The sequence below is a fragment of the Medicago sativa genome, chromosome 3, assembly GCF_051527215.1.
Source record: "Medicago sativa cultivar Bolivia chromosome 3, Bolivia_mono, whole genome shotgun sequence".
In the NCBI taxonomy this organism is placed as follows: domain Eukaryota; kingdom Viridiplantae; phylum Streptophyta; class Magnoliopsida; order Fabales; family Fabaceae; genus Medicago; species Medicago sativa.
The window spans coordinates 29,576,050-29,592,637 of record NC_140751.1 but is presented as its reverse complement, the minus strand read 5'-3'; the positions used below and the strand labels follow the sequence as shown (position 1 = coordinate 29,592,637).

Here is a 16,588-nt window from a genome sequence, read left to right as displayed (position 1 = left end):
TGCTACAAAGCATAAATAATATTGACTTATATTTTAAATTGAAAGTCGAATCAATATAAAAAATACACTCATAGAGATCCTATTGGACACGCATTCTAATTTCTTCGTCTTCCAGCCGAATTTGTTCAACGATCAAACTCTTAGGTCCAAATATTTTACCTTCTGAACCCAATTCATTATTGCTCTTCTATGTTATTTATTTAAATTACAAAAGCTTTCAACAATAATTTAATAAAACTTGCCCGTGCATTGCACGGGTGGACACTGTAACGCCCTCCTTTTTATTTAATTATTTTAATTAGTTTTAGAATATATTTATATATTTATATGTTGTATATGAGGGATATATGATTTGTTGAGATTAGATGTCTTTTTATAATTTAGTTAATATATTTTGTTGAGTGATATTTGGTTATGTTATATGTTGGTATTTACTAGCATAATATATTTGTTAATTGTTATAGATATATATTTGTTATTTGGTGTATTATTATATATTTAGTAGAGAAATATTATTTATTAGAATATGAGGATTATTAGTGTGAGTGAATTTGGGGGTTAGAATAGAAAGAAGAATAAGTTGTTGGGCCTAAATAGATTTGGGAAGAATATTTTAGTATTATAAATAGAGAAGCTTAGGTTGGAAAGAGTTTACCTTAAACCGCTTTTTGGAAAAGAGGAGAACAAGAAAGAAGAGAAGATAAGAGAAAAGTCAATAGAAGAGGAGAATACCTTAGGAAAGAAGAACGCTGCTGATTCAGGAATTAATCTAAGGTGAGGGTAAGACTATCTTGCATTAATATTAAGTTGTTAAATCATTAGATTACATCTAACAAGTTGGGGAGAGTTTGTGAGAATTTGAGAATTAGGGTTTTGAGAGAGATTTGATGATTAGATGATGAAAACTTGTTGAAATGATGTAGAAATTGTGTACAAACCTTAGATAATCCATAGGATGATTATTGAAAGTAGTTTTGAGGTTAGCACCATGAGATTAGGTGAAACTTGAAGAAAATCTGCATTCTGCCTGAATTTTGATATTAAAACTGGTATTGATCGGTGCGGAATTGGTCTTAGGTGTAAACACGAAAGTTGTAGGTATGGATGTTAGCTTTCTAATGCCGTTGGTCTCACGTCAAAACTATTTATAGAACTTGAGTTATGGTCAAATTACTGCACGTAGGTCACAATGAATTTTTATGGATTTTCAGCACAACTTTTCTGAATTTAAAATGAAAACTGGTATTGATCGGTACAGAATTGGTCTTAGGCGTAAACATAAAAGTTTTAAATAATTTTGTTAGCTTTCTAGTGGCTTTGGTTTGACGTGAAAATGATGTTTGGTCTTTGAGTTATGATGAAAATACTACAGGGAGGTTTTAGCGAAATTGTACGGTGACAACATTCTCTGTTTCATGTTTTTGCATTTTGTTCATATGTTTCTGTTTTGAATTGATCCTTGTTGTAAACATGAAAGTTGTTGATATTTGTGATATCTTTCCAGTAGCTTTGGTTTGACATGAAAATATGTTGTGGATAATTTATTATGTTTTTACAAAGATACATAGTGAATTATTGTTGATGTTTAAATACGATGTTATATGAAGTTGTTTATGATTGATGAATATGATGTTTTAAGATGTTGTTTATTATCATTTGATATTGTTATATTATGATATGACATGAATTATTTATGTGATCCATATGTTGTCAAGATGTTAAGATGTTAAGACGTTAAGATGATAAGAGTTGTTAAGCCGTCGAGTCGTTATGAAGTCATCAAGTTGTTAAGATGTTATGTTGTCAAGATGTCAAGATGTTAGGATGTCATAGATGTTCATGAAGTTGTCTAAGTTGTACAAAAGTTATGTCGTTGCATTAGAATTGTGTCATTGCATAGTCAGAGATGGGGGCTTAATGCCCGACAGGTCCTTTGTGACCTTAGAGATGGGGGCTCAATGCCCGGCAGGTCCTTTATGACCTTAGAGATGGGGGCTTAATGCCCGACATGTCCTTTATGACCTTAGAGAAGAGGGCTTAATGCTCTGGTGGTACCACATGCATAATGAAGATGTCTAAGATGATTTAAGATGATTTGAGAAGTAGAAGTTGCATAGTCGAGTCGAAGTTGTTAAGATGTTGAGATGTCAAGTTGTTAATATGTTAAGTTGATAAGTTATTAATGAAGTGCTTTGATGAATGAAGACGAATGATTTATGATAAGATGTTACGTGAATTATAATTATGTTGATATATGAAGTTGATTACGAATTTGATTATGAAGTTGTTTTCGGTAATGCTATGTTTTGATAATAATACTTATGTGAAATTACATGATGATGCTTATGATTATATTTGATATTAGGTGTTGATGCTTATAAATAATGTTTGATGAAATATGGTGACGTTTGTGATTAATATTGATGTTATGTGATGATTGTTGGAGACTATTATTTGATGTTATATGATGATGTTAAGATTAGTAATTGATAATATATGAAGATGCTTATGATTAGTATTAAGATAGTTTTACGACCAATATTAGAAGATTAATGACACTAGTTAAGGAAGTTTAAGTTGTTAGATATGATTAATGAATTATAAGATGTTTAAGTTGTTGAATGTACTTTATATGATTTATATGCTTAATATTATTTTTTGAGAAATCTCACCCCTCTTCTTGGAAATGTTGCTCTTCGTATGGGTAACTTGCAGGTAATCAAGATTATAGGCGTCGTGAGTGGACTCCTCACATGTGTGTCTAGGTGCTCTGATACGTAACGGGATGGGACTTGACTTTACTTCTATTCCTTACGTATTGTTTATGAACTTTTATGAATAAATATTGAACTAAGACTTATGAGATATTCTGTTGAGGCCTGCGTGCCAAACACTTTTTATGTTGAATGAACTAATTCCGCTGCGAAGTTTTGAATTACTTATGTTAAATGATTTTGAAGAATAAATTGTTATTTATTCAGTTTATGAATTTTTAAGAAGTGTAGCATTCCGTTTAAAGTTGAATTACTCTGATTTTTAATTATGAAATTTTTACGTTCGGAAAACGGGGTGTTACAATTGGTATCAGAGAAGGTCGGTCCGTCCGACCAAGTAGATGAGTCGTTGCGTCGTGTCGTCATGTTTTCTAGTTAGTAGTTATGTTTTTTATGTGATCATGTTTAACTGACTAACTTGATGTGGTTTTTGTGTTTTGTTTGAAGAAGTAATGAGTAAATTTATTTTCTATTGTGCTTGAATTTCGAGGACGAAATTCTTTTAAGTTGGGGAGAGTTGTAAAGCCCTCCTTTTTATTTAATTATTTTAATTAGTTTTAGAATATATTTATAAATTTATATGATGTATATGAGGGATATATGATTTGTTGAGATTAGATGTCTTTTTATAATTTAGTTAATATATTTTGTTGAGTGATATTTTGTTATGTTATATGTTTGTATTTACTAGCATAATATATTTGTTAATTGTTATAGATATATATTTGTTATTTGGTGTATTATTATATATTTAGTAGAGAAATATTATTTATTAGAATATGAGGATTATTAGTGTGAGTGGATTTTGGGGTTAGAATAGAAAGAAGAATAAGTTGTTGGGTCTAAATAGATTTGGGAAGAATATTTTAGTATTATAAATAGAGAAGATTAGGTTGGAAAGAGTTTACCTTAAACCGCTTTTTGGAAAAGAGGAGAACAAGAAAGAACAGAAGAGAAGAGAAAAGTCAAGAGAAAAGGAGAATACCTTAGGAAAGAAGAACGCTGCTGCTGATTCAGGAATTAATCTAAGGTGAGGGTAAGACTATCTTGCATTAATATTAAGTTGTTAAATCATTAGATTACATCTAACAAGTTAGGGAGAGTTTGTGAGAATTCGAGAATTAGGGTTTTGAGAGAGATTTGATGATTAGATGATGAACACTTGTTGAATTGATGTAGAAATTGTGTACAAACCTTAGATAATCCATATGATGATTATTGGAAGTAGTTTTGAGGTTAGCACCATGAGATTAGGTGAAACTTGAAGAAAATCTGCATTCTGCCTGAATTTTGATATTAAAACTGGTATTGATCGGTGCGGAATTGGTCTTAGGTGTAAACACGAAAGTTGTAGGTATGGATGTTAGCTTTCTAATGTCGTTGGTCTCACGTCAAAATGATTTATAGAACTTGAGTTATGGTCAAATTACTGCACGTAGGTCACAATGAATTTTTATGGACTTTCAGCACAACTTTTCCGAATTTAAAATGAAAACTGATATTGATCGGTACAGAATTGGTCTTAGGCGTAAACATAAAAGTTTTAGATAATTTTGTTAGCTTTCTAGTGGCTTTTGTTTGACGTGAAAATGATGTTTGGTCTTTGAGTTATGATGAAAATACTACAGGGAGGTCTTAGCGAAATTGTACGGTGACAGCATTCTCTGTTTCATGTTTTTGCGTTTTGTTCATATGTTTCTGTTTTGAATTGATCCTTGTTGTAAACATTAAAGTTGTTGATATTTGTGATATCTTTCCAGTAGCTTTGGTTTGACATGAAAATATGTTGTGGATAATTTATTATGTTTTTACAAAGATACATAGTGAATTATTGTTGATGTTTAAATATGATGTTATATGAAGTTGTTTATGATTGATGAATATGATGTTTTAAGATGTTGTTTATTATCATTTGATATTGTTATATTATGATATGACATGAATTATTTATGTGATCCATATGTTGTCAAGATGCTAAGATGTTAAGATGTTAAGACGTTAAGATGATAAGAGTTGTTAAGTCGTCGAGTCGTTATGAAGTCATCAAGTTGTTAAGATGTTATGTTGTCAAGATGTCAAGATGTTAGGATGTCATAGATGTTCATGAAGTTGTCTAAGTTGTACGAAAGTTATGTCTTTGCATTAGAGTTGTGTCGTTGCATAGTCAGAGATGGGGGCTTAATGCCCGACATGTCCTTTATGACCTTAGAGATGGGGGCTCAATGCCCGACAGGTCCTTTATGACCTTAGAGATGGGGGCTTAATGCCCGACAGGTCCTTTATGACCTTAGAGAAGAGGGCTTAATGCCCTGTTGGTACCACATGCATAATGAAGATGTCTAAGATGATTTAAGATGATTTGAGAAGTAGAAGTTGCATAGTCGAGTCGAAGTTGTTAAGATGTTGAGATGTCAAGTTGTCAAGTTGTTAATATGTCAAGTTGATAAGTTATTAATGAAGTGCTTTGATGAATGAAGACGAATGATTTATGATAACATGTTACGTGAATTATAATTATGTTGATATATGAAGTTGATTATGAATTTGATTATGAAGTTGTTTTCGGTAATGCTATGTTTTGATAATAATACTTATGTGAAATTACATGATGATGCTTATGATTATATTTGATATTAGGTGATGATGCTTATAAATAATGTTTGATGAAATATGGTGACGTTTGTGATTAATATTGATGCAATGTGATGATTGTTGGAGACTATTATTTGATGTTATATGATGATGTTAAGATTAGTAATTGATAATATATGAAGATGTTTATGATTAGTATTAAGATAGTTTTATGACCAATATAAGAAGATTAATGACACTAGTTAAGGAAGTTTAAGTTGTTAGATATTATTAAAGAATTATAAGATGTTTAAGTTGTTGAATGTACTTTATATGATTTATATGCTTAATATTATTGTTTGACAAATCTCACCCCTCTGCTTGGAAATGTTGCTCTTCGTATGGGTAACTTGCAGGTAATCAAGATTAGAGGCGTCGTGAGTGGACTCCTCACATGTGTGTCTAGGTGCTCTGATACGTAACGGGATGGGACTTGACTTTACTTCTATTCCTTATGTATTGTTTATGAACTTTTATGAATAAATATTGAACTAAGACTTATGAGATTTTCTGTTGAGGCCTGCGTGCCAAAGACTTTTTATGTTGAATGAACTAATTCCGCTGCGAAGTTTTGAATTACTTATGTTAAATGATTTTGAAGAATAAATTGTTATTTATTCTGTTTATGAATTTTTAAGAAGTGTAGCATTCCGTTTAAAGTTGAATTACTCTGATTTTTAATTATGAAATTTTTATGTTGGGAAAACGGGGTGTTACAGACATCTAGTTTGTAAATACATTAATATCCATTAATACTCGTCTAGCACAGACTAAACCCTCGAACCTTGTGTGACCTAAATGGGCTGCAAACTTTTCAAAGAGTTTTTACGCTACTGTCTGCTCAAAGTTGAATTCGAACCTATGACATTGGTTAAGCTAGAAGAGACTCATGTCATCTCATCTAAGCACTCTAAAATTTTTATACTTACTAACGAAAAGACGGGCACTCCGCTCTTTTTGTTACGCTAACGTTTGAAAATTATGAACGGTGTTTTTTTATGAAATTTTTATTTTGATTAAAAGTAAAAATATAAATGTTTTTTACTTTCAGATTAAATCAAACTAACCATGATTATTTATTTCAATAATATAAAAAAAAATCTAAATTCTTATTTTTTAATGATACCAACAACAATATTTATTATAGAAAAAGTCTTTGTTTAAAGGTATAATTGGAATAATGAAAACGTAAGTATATATACACTCATCTAGTTTGTTACATTTTTTAAATGATAAATGAAAAAACTGGAAATTTGTGTTTCTTACACATTTATTTTAATATTTAAATTTATTCTTATCTATTTGTTACATGTATTGTTTGTATTGAAAATTGAGGACATTTTTGGAGTGAAAAAGTCAACAAAAAAGAGTTGATAGGGGTTGCTTTCTTTATATACAGTATAAATTTTCTCCTACCTCTAAAAAAAATATTTTTTAAAAGAACATTGTATCTGTTTGTTATAGCTTCTTTATAAAACAAGGATCTACAAAAAAAATATCTGAATTTTTTTTTTCCACTACCAAAAAAAAATATAATTTTTTAAAAAAGTTATTACAAGCAGCTTCATACAGCCTATTTGTTACAAATTAAAATAAAAATGATTTTGACATTTAATAATTTAGATATCTTACTAGATTTTAAATATAAAAAAATAAAAAATTAGAACATATCTTGTGTTTGTGTGTCCTAATAAAATAATTTGTTTCCAAAAATAATTTAGTTTGTTTAATACAACTATATAAAAAGATTTTTTTTTTTTTTTTACAAAATCACTTCAATTTTTGATAGTAATTTCCTCTCTCCTCAATATAGGATTTTTTTAGGTGTGTTCAAAACCGAACCAATCCAAAAGAAAAACCGCAAACCGAACCAATCCAAACCGAAACCGTAAAACACAGCATTTGGTTTGGATGTATTCGGACCATTTTATTACTCAACTGCATTGTTCGGTTTGCCGTTTTGATTTTACCAACCGAACCAAACTAAACCAAACCGCAATATAAGAAAAAACACTAATTAAATATATATCATATAGAGTAATATTCATAGAAATTCAATGGAAACTTTAATAAAATAACATATTTTTTCTCTTGTTAAGTTTCTTCTTTGCTTTTTCTATCAAAAATGTATTTATGTGCTACTTGAACTCTTAGGCTTTGTTTGCGAGTTGGGTTTTGGAGGGGAAGGGAAGGGAAGGAAAGGCTTATGGAGAGGTAAACCCTTGTTTGCGAGTTTTAAAAAACAAGGGAAAGGTTTTGGGGGGTTTAGAAGGGCTTCAATTGTTTTGAATAATTTGTTTTTGAAAAAGAGGTCGTAATAAGTTGTTTTGCATAAATAAGTTGTTTTGAATAAGTTGTTTTTTGAAAAGAGATCGTAATAAGTTGTTTTGGACAAATAAGTTGTTTTCAATAAGTTGTTTTTTGAAAAAGATAGGCCAAATACCTCTCAGGGTCCTTTAAGTTTCATGTTTCTTTCAGATAGATCCTTTAAGTTTCTAAGGTTTCAGATAGGTCCTTTAAGTTTGAAGTTTGTTTCGGATAGGTCCTTTAAGTTTCTAAGGTTTCAGATAGGTCCTTTAAGTTTCAAGTTTGTTTCAGATAGGTTCTTTCTATCAAACTCTGTTGAGCCAAAGTTGATTTGATAGAAAGGACCTATCTGAAACAAACTCGAAACTTAAAGGACCTATCTGAAACCTTAGAAACTTAAAGGACCTATCCGAAACAAACTCGAAACTTAAAGGACCTATCTGAAACCTTCGAAACTTAAAGGACCTATCTGAAACAAACGTGAAACTTAAAGGACCCACATAGGTATTTGACCAAAAAGATATCATAATAAGTTGTTTTGTATAAATAAGTTGTTTTGAATAAGCTGTTTTTTAAAAAAGAGATCGTAATAAGTTTTTTTTTATAAATAAGCTGTTTTTTAAAAATAGATCGTAATAATTTACTTTTTATGAGATAAGTTGCTTTGAATAAATTTCAAGATATATTATAAAGTATAACACAATGTATTGTTTTTAAGAGAAAAAAAGGGTAAAATAATAAAATTATAACATAAGCCCTCCATTTCCTTTCCTTGTTGGTTTTTTAACTCCCAAACAAGGGGAAGGTTTTCCCTCCTTTCTCCCTTCCCTCCCTTTCCTTCCCTTCCCCTCCTAAGCCTTTCCTTTCCTTCCCCTCAAAACTCGCAAACAAAGCCTTAGAGAATGATTAAAATTTAAGTCTTTTGTATTTCTTACAAAATAAGATTACTTCTTGTCCACGTTTTAATTTGGTATACACAGTTGGGAACATTGTTAGATGAAAATAAAATTGTAATGTTTTATGAAATTTAAAACATTGCTGAGAATATGTTGGGTTTTAGCTTTTTAATTTGATTTCAACGTTGAAAACAAAAAAAATTATTGTCTAAAAAAACCGCACCAACCGATCCAATCCAAACTGCATTGGTTTGGTTTAGATTTTATTTTAAAAGTCAAGCAAACCAAACCAAACCAAACCGCATACTTATTTATCTTACGGTTCAGATGACTTTTATCCTCAAAATCGAACCAAACCGCATTGCGAACACCCCTAATTTTTTGTCACAAAAGATTTAAAAATATGCTAAGATATCAAATAATTAGGATGTGACAAAATTGTAACAAACTCAACAAACCATGTTTAGGATACTAAGCTATCAAATATATAGATATCTATGACTTTCAAATATAACAAACTCAACAAATCATATTTATCTTTTTCAATTACAACAGTAATATAACAAACATGGTTAATTAAGTAATGGTCCCTATAAATATTCAGAAATTTGTTTTTAGTCCTGTAATATCCCGCCTGACAGTTTTGGTATATTACCCGTTGACCGTGTCAGATGAATTTAATTCATGGAAAGTAAGTTAATGGAAAATATTTTATGAGATGTTAGCTTTTTACGGAAAAGTATCAGAGTCGTTTTTAACACGTTCAAGGCAAGGGCATAATGGTAATTTCGCATGGAAAGGATATTTATTTGAAGTTGGCCCCCAAAATATCTCATTTTCATTATCCTTTCTCTCTCCATTCTTTGGAAAAGACTTTCTCTCTCCCTTCTCTCCTCAATCACGCCTCTTCCTCCCTTCTTCTCCACCAAACCTTCCTAAATCTTCATCTTCTCTTAGTGAGTTATTAAACTATGTTCCCTTTTGATCTTTTGAACCTAAAGAAGCTTGGATTATGTTTGATTTCCTCTACTTCTCCTCTCAAGAAGTGAATCAAAAATCTAGGGTTTTGGATTGCAACAAGAAGCTAAGGTTTATGTTGTTGTTTTGGAACTCTTGTGGGTATTATTACATGGGATGGAAGGTTAATCAAGAAACAACTTGAGTTGAGCATATTTTTTTGGAGTCAAGAGCTAGGGTTTGGTTCATGGTAACATGGAAGAGGATTCAAGATGGGTTTTCTTCATGATCAAGAATTATGGTGTTTGAATTGCAAGAAAAGATAACAAGATGGTGTGGTTTGAGTATAGGAAGCAAGTGATCACAAGTTGGGGTTTTATCATGATTGAGCTTGGAGCTTGGAGCTTTTGCAAGAGCTTGATTAGGTGAGTTCCATAGATAGATATCCTACCCTTTGGGATTATGATTATGCTATGTATGTATATTATGAATAATAAGAAATTATAGGGTTTAAGTGTTAGTCTAGTTGCCCCTTTTTATGCCATGCATGCTATACATGTTAATACTTGCCATATGCATGTTTTACAAGTTTCATATGATCAATTATGTTCCAAAATACTTAGAGACACTTGGTTTGAGGTTTTTGGGTCAAAAATACCATTTTTAAGTGTTCTGGACTGTCCTAACTCGCCACAGCGAGTTATTACTCGCCACGGCGAGCTAAAACTCCGAAAGGGGGGTCCTGCTCGCCCCCAACTCGCCACGGCGAGCTACCACTCGCCTCCCCAGCAAATCTACTCGCTTAGGCGAGTAAGACAGTGAGAAACCTCACTGTTTTGCTTGCTTCAGGCAGGCATGGGGATTCGCGACGCGGTTTTCTCTGTGGTGTCTTTTTACGAAAGTAAACCCCTCAAACCAAGGTCTTAAATGATGATTAATGAAAGCAAGATTTTTATGAAATGAAGCAAGTATTAAGCATGTTAGTAAGGCATGACATATGAGAGAAACATGTTATGAATCGGGTAGCAAGTTATCCATAAGCAAGGGAAAAATTAGAGCCTCGACATAGTCGTCGAGAACTAGTTAGTTAGCATGAATTCTTAGAATGATAAGACGCAAAGTATAAACTCTTCGCACATGTTTAAGAATAAGAGAGCATGTATGTTAAGCCATGGATTGATTAGTTAATCTCTCCACCATGAACAAGTACTAGTATGAACAAGTATAAGATTACCGCTAATCGGATCGACTCAAGGGTCCGAGGTATTAAGCAAGCAAGTATGAATATGTTTATGTATACGTACGACAAGACTATGACTTAATAAGTAGGTGGCATGTCTCTTGCTATCCACATCAGGGGGATACAAGAGGTTCTCGATCTAAGGGGAACGATTCAAGCCGTAAGGGACCCGCATGTCACTGAAATTAACAAGACGTAGGTGCTCGTGTCTCTTGTTATCCACGCCAGGGGGATACGGGAGGTTCTCGACATAAGGGGAACGGTTTAAGCCGCAAGGGACCCGCACGACACCGAGGGAGTCCGATGTACGTACATCGGTCATGTATGGGATTGATCTCGGGGTTACTCCACCCGGGACTTTCCGAAGCAACATTGCCTGGTGACGCTTTCCTCTCTTCCACCATTGAAGACTTATTACAAAAACTCGCTTCATCAGATTTCATCGATTACGTCAAATACAGCAACTTAAATCTCTTGAAACTCACCGTTTTGGAGACAAAGCTTCTCACTCTTCGCCTAGTTCTTCGCGACGCCGAACAGAAACAGTTCTTCAATCCCAAAATCAAGCAATGGCGTGACGAATTGTACGATACAATCTCTACTGCCGAAGATTTGTTCGATGAAATCGGTTATGATTCGCTTCGATGTAAGGTAGAGAATACACAACCTGCAAATGATTCTATGTTCAATTTTCAAATTAGTATGATTTGTCTAATGCTTCAAGGTTTTGTTCAACAAATCGATTTTCTTGGTTTGCGATTTATAAGCGATATCTTTTCTCAGTCAAATCCAGTGGTGAATGAATCTGTTGTAGTTGGTAGAAGGGATGATAAAGAGAAATTGATGAATATGTTAATGTGTGAGAGTGGTAATTTTTATAAGGAGTTAGGTGTGATTGTTGTTTTAGGTGATGGAGGTGTTGGTAAATCGACGCTTGTTAGACTTGTTTTCGATGATAGGAAAGTTGATGAGTATTTTGATTTGAAAGTTTGGGTTCGTGTGTTAGAGGATTTTGATGTGTTTAGAGTAACCACAACACTTTATAATTCCATCTCTACAGGAACTTATGTTGGGAAAGATCTGAATCATCTTCGAGGTCGATTAAAGGAAGAGTTGATGTGTAGAAGGTTTTTGTTTGTGTTGGATGACGTATGGAACGACAATTATCGTGATTGGAACAATTTAATTACTTCGTTGTTTAATGGAAATTGTGGAAGTAAGGTGATCATCACAACACGTAGTGAAAAAGTCGCAGAGGTTGCACATACATTTCCTGTTCATAAATTAGAACCTCTATCAGATGAAGATTGTTGGTCTTTACTCTCTAAGCATGCATTTGTAAGTGGTGTCGATAAATCCCCAAACCTAGAAGCAATTGGCATGAAGATTGCAAGAAAGTGTTGCGGATTACCAATGGTCGCTAAAACAGTCGGAGGGCTTTTGAGTTCAAAGGTAGATGTAAATGTGTGGACTGCAATCTTGAATAGCGACTTATGGAACATACCAGATGATAATATTATGCCTTCTTTGCTTTTGACATACCAACATCTTCCTTCTCATTTGAAAAGATGTTTTGCCTATTGCTCGGTTTTTCCAAAGGGCTATCCCTTTAATAGGAAGAAATTGATTTTGTTGTGGATGGCAGAAGGCTTCCTCGAACATTCTATAGTTGGAAAAACAGTAGAGGAAGTTGGTGATGACTACTTCAATGAATTGTTATCAAGATCCTTAATTGAACAATCAAATGATGATAATGTTAAAGAAAAGTTTGTTATGCACGACGTTGTCTATGATCTAGCAACAATTGCATCTGGGAAAAGTTGTTGCTGGTTTGGATCTGGTGGCAGAATCTCTGAAGATGTTCACCATCTTTCGTACAATCAAGAGGAGTATGACATTTTCAAAAAGTTTGAGACATTCTTCGATTTCAAATGCTTGCGAAGTTTCCTACCCATTGGTTCTAGGTGGCAAGAATCTTACTTATCAGGTAAAGTGATTGATTATTTGATACCTTCAATTAAAAGGTTGCGTGTGTTATCCTTGTCAAATTATAACATCACCGTGCTACCAAATTCAATTAATAAGTTGGTGCAACTGCGGTATCTGAATCTCTCCCGCACTGAAATCAAATGCTTGCCAGATACAACATGTGACCTTTACTATTTGCAAACTTTAATTTTATCAGGGTGCCGGAAACTCATTGAATTTCTGATGCATGTTGGAAAGTTAATAAATTTGCGTCACCTAGATATTAGCTATACAAAGATAAAGGAGATGCCAATGCAACTTGTCAGACTAGAAAACCTTCAAACACTAACTGTTTTTCTGGTGGGCAAGCACGAAGTTGGGTCAAGTATCAGAAAGCTTGGGAAGTTTCCTAACCTACGGGGAAAACTCTGCATCAAGAACCTACATAATGCCATTGATGTGAATGAGGCGTGTGATGCCAACTTAAAGCGCAAAGTACACCTTGAGGAGTTAGAAGTATACTGGGATCAACAAACTGAAGAATCGCCAACAGATGAAGTTATTCTTAGTGAGTTACAACCATCAATAAACTAGAAGAAATTGAGTATTGACTTCTATGGTGGGATAAGCTTTCCAAGTTGGTTGGGAGATTGTTCGTTTTCTAACATGGTGTACCTTTCCATCAAATCTTGTGAGTATTGCATAACACTTCCTCCACTAGGACAACTACCTTTTCTCAAAGAATTGGAGATCGATGGTATGTGTAGAGTGGAAACAGTTGGGCCAGAGTTCTATGGCATGACAGGGGGAAGTACTAATTCCCCATTTCAACCATTTCCATCTCTTGAGAAGCTAGAATTTAATAGTATGCCTAGTTGGAGGGAATGGATTTCCTTCAGAGGCAGCGAGTTTCCTTTTCCTCGTCTTAAAACTCTGATACTTAGGGACTGTACTGAACTGAGGGGACCTTTGCCTAGTCATCTTCCTTCCATAGAGAAAATTAAAATACTTTGGTGTAATCATTTGCCGGCTACACTATCTACTCTGCATTGGCTTTCCTCAGTTAAATCTTTAGATTTGATGTGTCGAGGTTCCCCTGAATTGTCGTTGCTTGGAAATGATTCTCCATGTCGTCTGCAGGTTGCAACAATATTTGGCTTTAACAAACTAATATCTCTTCCTAACATGTTTATGACCTCCACTTGTCTTCAACACTTGGATCTCATTTATATTTCGTCTGTTGCTGCATTTCCAGCAAATGGTCTTCCCACTTCGTTGCAGTCACTTCGTATAGATGAGTGTCAGAATTTAGCATTCTTGCCTCCTGACACATGGAGCAATTACACATCACTTGTGAATTTAGAGTTAAAAAATTGTTGTGATTCACTTACCTCCTTTCAACTGAATGGTTTTCCTGTGCTCCAAAGTCTTTCCATTGAAGGCTGTAGCAGTCTCAAGTCCATTTTTATTTCAGAAAATGGCTCCCTCTGCCTGTCAAATCTCCAATCATTCAAGGTCAGTAACTGTGAATCCCTTAGATCACTGCCACAACGGATGGACACTCTCATTTTTCTTTTAAGCTTGACTCTAGACAAGTTATCGTTGTGTTGCGAAGTAGCTTGTCTCCCTCCCAAATTACAATTTATGCATATTGAATCCCTGGGGTTAGCTACACCTGTGACTGAATGGGGTTTCCAAAGCCTTTACTACTTGTCTGATTTACATATTGGAGGTGATAATATTGTTAACACCTTGCTGAAAAAGAAATTGCTGCCCCCTTTGCTTGTGTCTTTGACAATAACTAATCTCACTGAAATGATGCGGTTAAAAGGAAATGGGCTTCAACACATCTCCACTATGAAAAATCTCTCATTTAAATGTTGTTCAAGGCTTGAGACCTGTAAAGACTTTTTTCCTTCTTGTCTGAAATCACTTGTCTTTGTAAATTGTCCAAAACTTATGTCCTTGCCGGATATATTTCCTTCCTCTTTGGAAACACTGGAATTTGACGATTGTCCAAGACTTGGGTTACTGCCAAGGTCTGGGTTTCCTTCCTCTCTTAAGTTACTGAGCATTAGCCACTGTCCGCTGTTAAAATCAAGGTATGCCACTAAGAGAAATGATAATTTGTCCAAGATCTCTCACATCCCTGTCATAAAAATAAATGGTGAAGTGACAATATGAGCCATGGGAAAGGAAATGAAGAATCTCACTTCCATTTCAGGTATGTTTTTCTTTTATCTCATCGTCCAAGAAGGATTTAAAATTTTAAAAAATAGGAGATATGTAATATAGTCAAGTTTCATTGTTATTTATGAGGTAGACCAGGGTTACATATTATTTACACACTTAATAAAATAGGAGTGTTGGCCGTTACTTGGGATTTTCAAATCATCTGACGGGTCCAACTTCCAAGATTTTTTTTGACATTCTAAACACAACCAATAATCAATCTTTGGATAAGTTAATGATATTATGAGTTAAACTCTGATCAGTGGGACCATTCTTCTGTTCCCAAAGTAAACTTCAAAAGTTTAGTGACACTGACAATTTATCTTGTGTTGTCTGCAATTTTGTTTTATAAAACCTAGTTATTGCATCAATTTTGCAGAAGAAACTAGGTTTGGAATCACATCTGTTTCATTAATCTGAGCTGTTTTAATTTGTTTACTTCAGGTGGGAAAATATCGTTGATCCTAAAAGTATTACCGACTTACTTTATCAGATCAGTGTAGATCATTCAACAAATGTAGACAGTGTTTTATCACGCATAATCAGACCTGCAAGGCATCCTGATGTTGCAGCATCATTTGCTTTAATTATGTTTAGTTCTCAAGAAAAATTATCCTTCAACAGATTTTTGTCAGGTTAGAAGATACAACCAGACCCCTTACTGGTATTTTCACATGCATGTTGAAGTTAAGGATTTACTGGATGCTTTAATTTTAGACATTGAGAAAAAAATGTGTCAATTTTGCAGTGTGAACCAATTTGGGGAATCCAGGTTAACAGTGAGGTGGCTGAGGTTCCATATTATCAAGTCAACCCTGCTGGTCACAGTCGTATGAGCTTGTGTCAAAGGACTTCTCAGAGATGTAGAAATTGAGGTATAGATACTGATTCGTTCTGGGTGTTTTTTCTTTCACTTCAATCATGTCCTATATTTAGTAAAGGTAACCTGCGTGGTTTGATGGGTCTAATCGTCTATTATAATTGCTAAACAGGAAAATAATTTGTTTCTGTAGAATTCAGACTATGAACATGAGTTATAACAAGATAGACTATGAACATGAGTTATAACAAGATAGACTATGAGGCCAATTGGTTAGCTGATACTTATGTATTTCTTTCTTTGTTAAAATCACTTGATGGGTCCGCAGGACTCTGTTCGGTAATTTTCAACAAGTAAATGAAAGCTAAAAGTAGAAATAAATGGAATAAGTAGAAGTAGATTAATAAGAGTCTACATTGATTATTGGTTCAAAGCAATGTCAACTTACTTGAGTAAAATATATCCATCCGTAGGTAATATCTTCAATGTCTATTTATGTAACATGCCCTCTCTGTATAATATTTGATGTTCACCACCAATTCAATTATGGTACACTTTTTAACTAGCTTATGCTGCCGCAATTATTCCAAGAATCACATGCTGAAATTTGGGTTAGATTCAAACTTTTTTTAGAATACTTAAGTTTGTATCAACTAAGGTGTTTATTATAAAGTATGGCTTGCACGGATAGTAATCAGATATTGTATACATTTAAATGGATAAAGTAAATACAATTTCTGAAATTTGTCTGCATGGACCACAC

General features: G+C 33.5%; 1 pseudogene; it reads left to right on the top strand.

Annotated features, from left to right (window-relative positions):
* Positions 1-11,129: 11,129 nt before the first annotated feature.
* On the top strand, positions 11,130-15,988 carry LOC146936999 (putative disease resistance RPP13-like protein 1; annotated as a pseudogene).
* Positions 15,989-16,588: the final 600 nt, after the last annotated feature.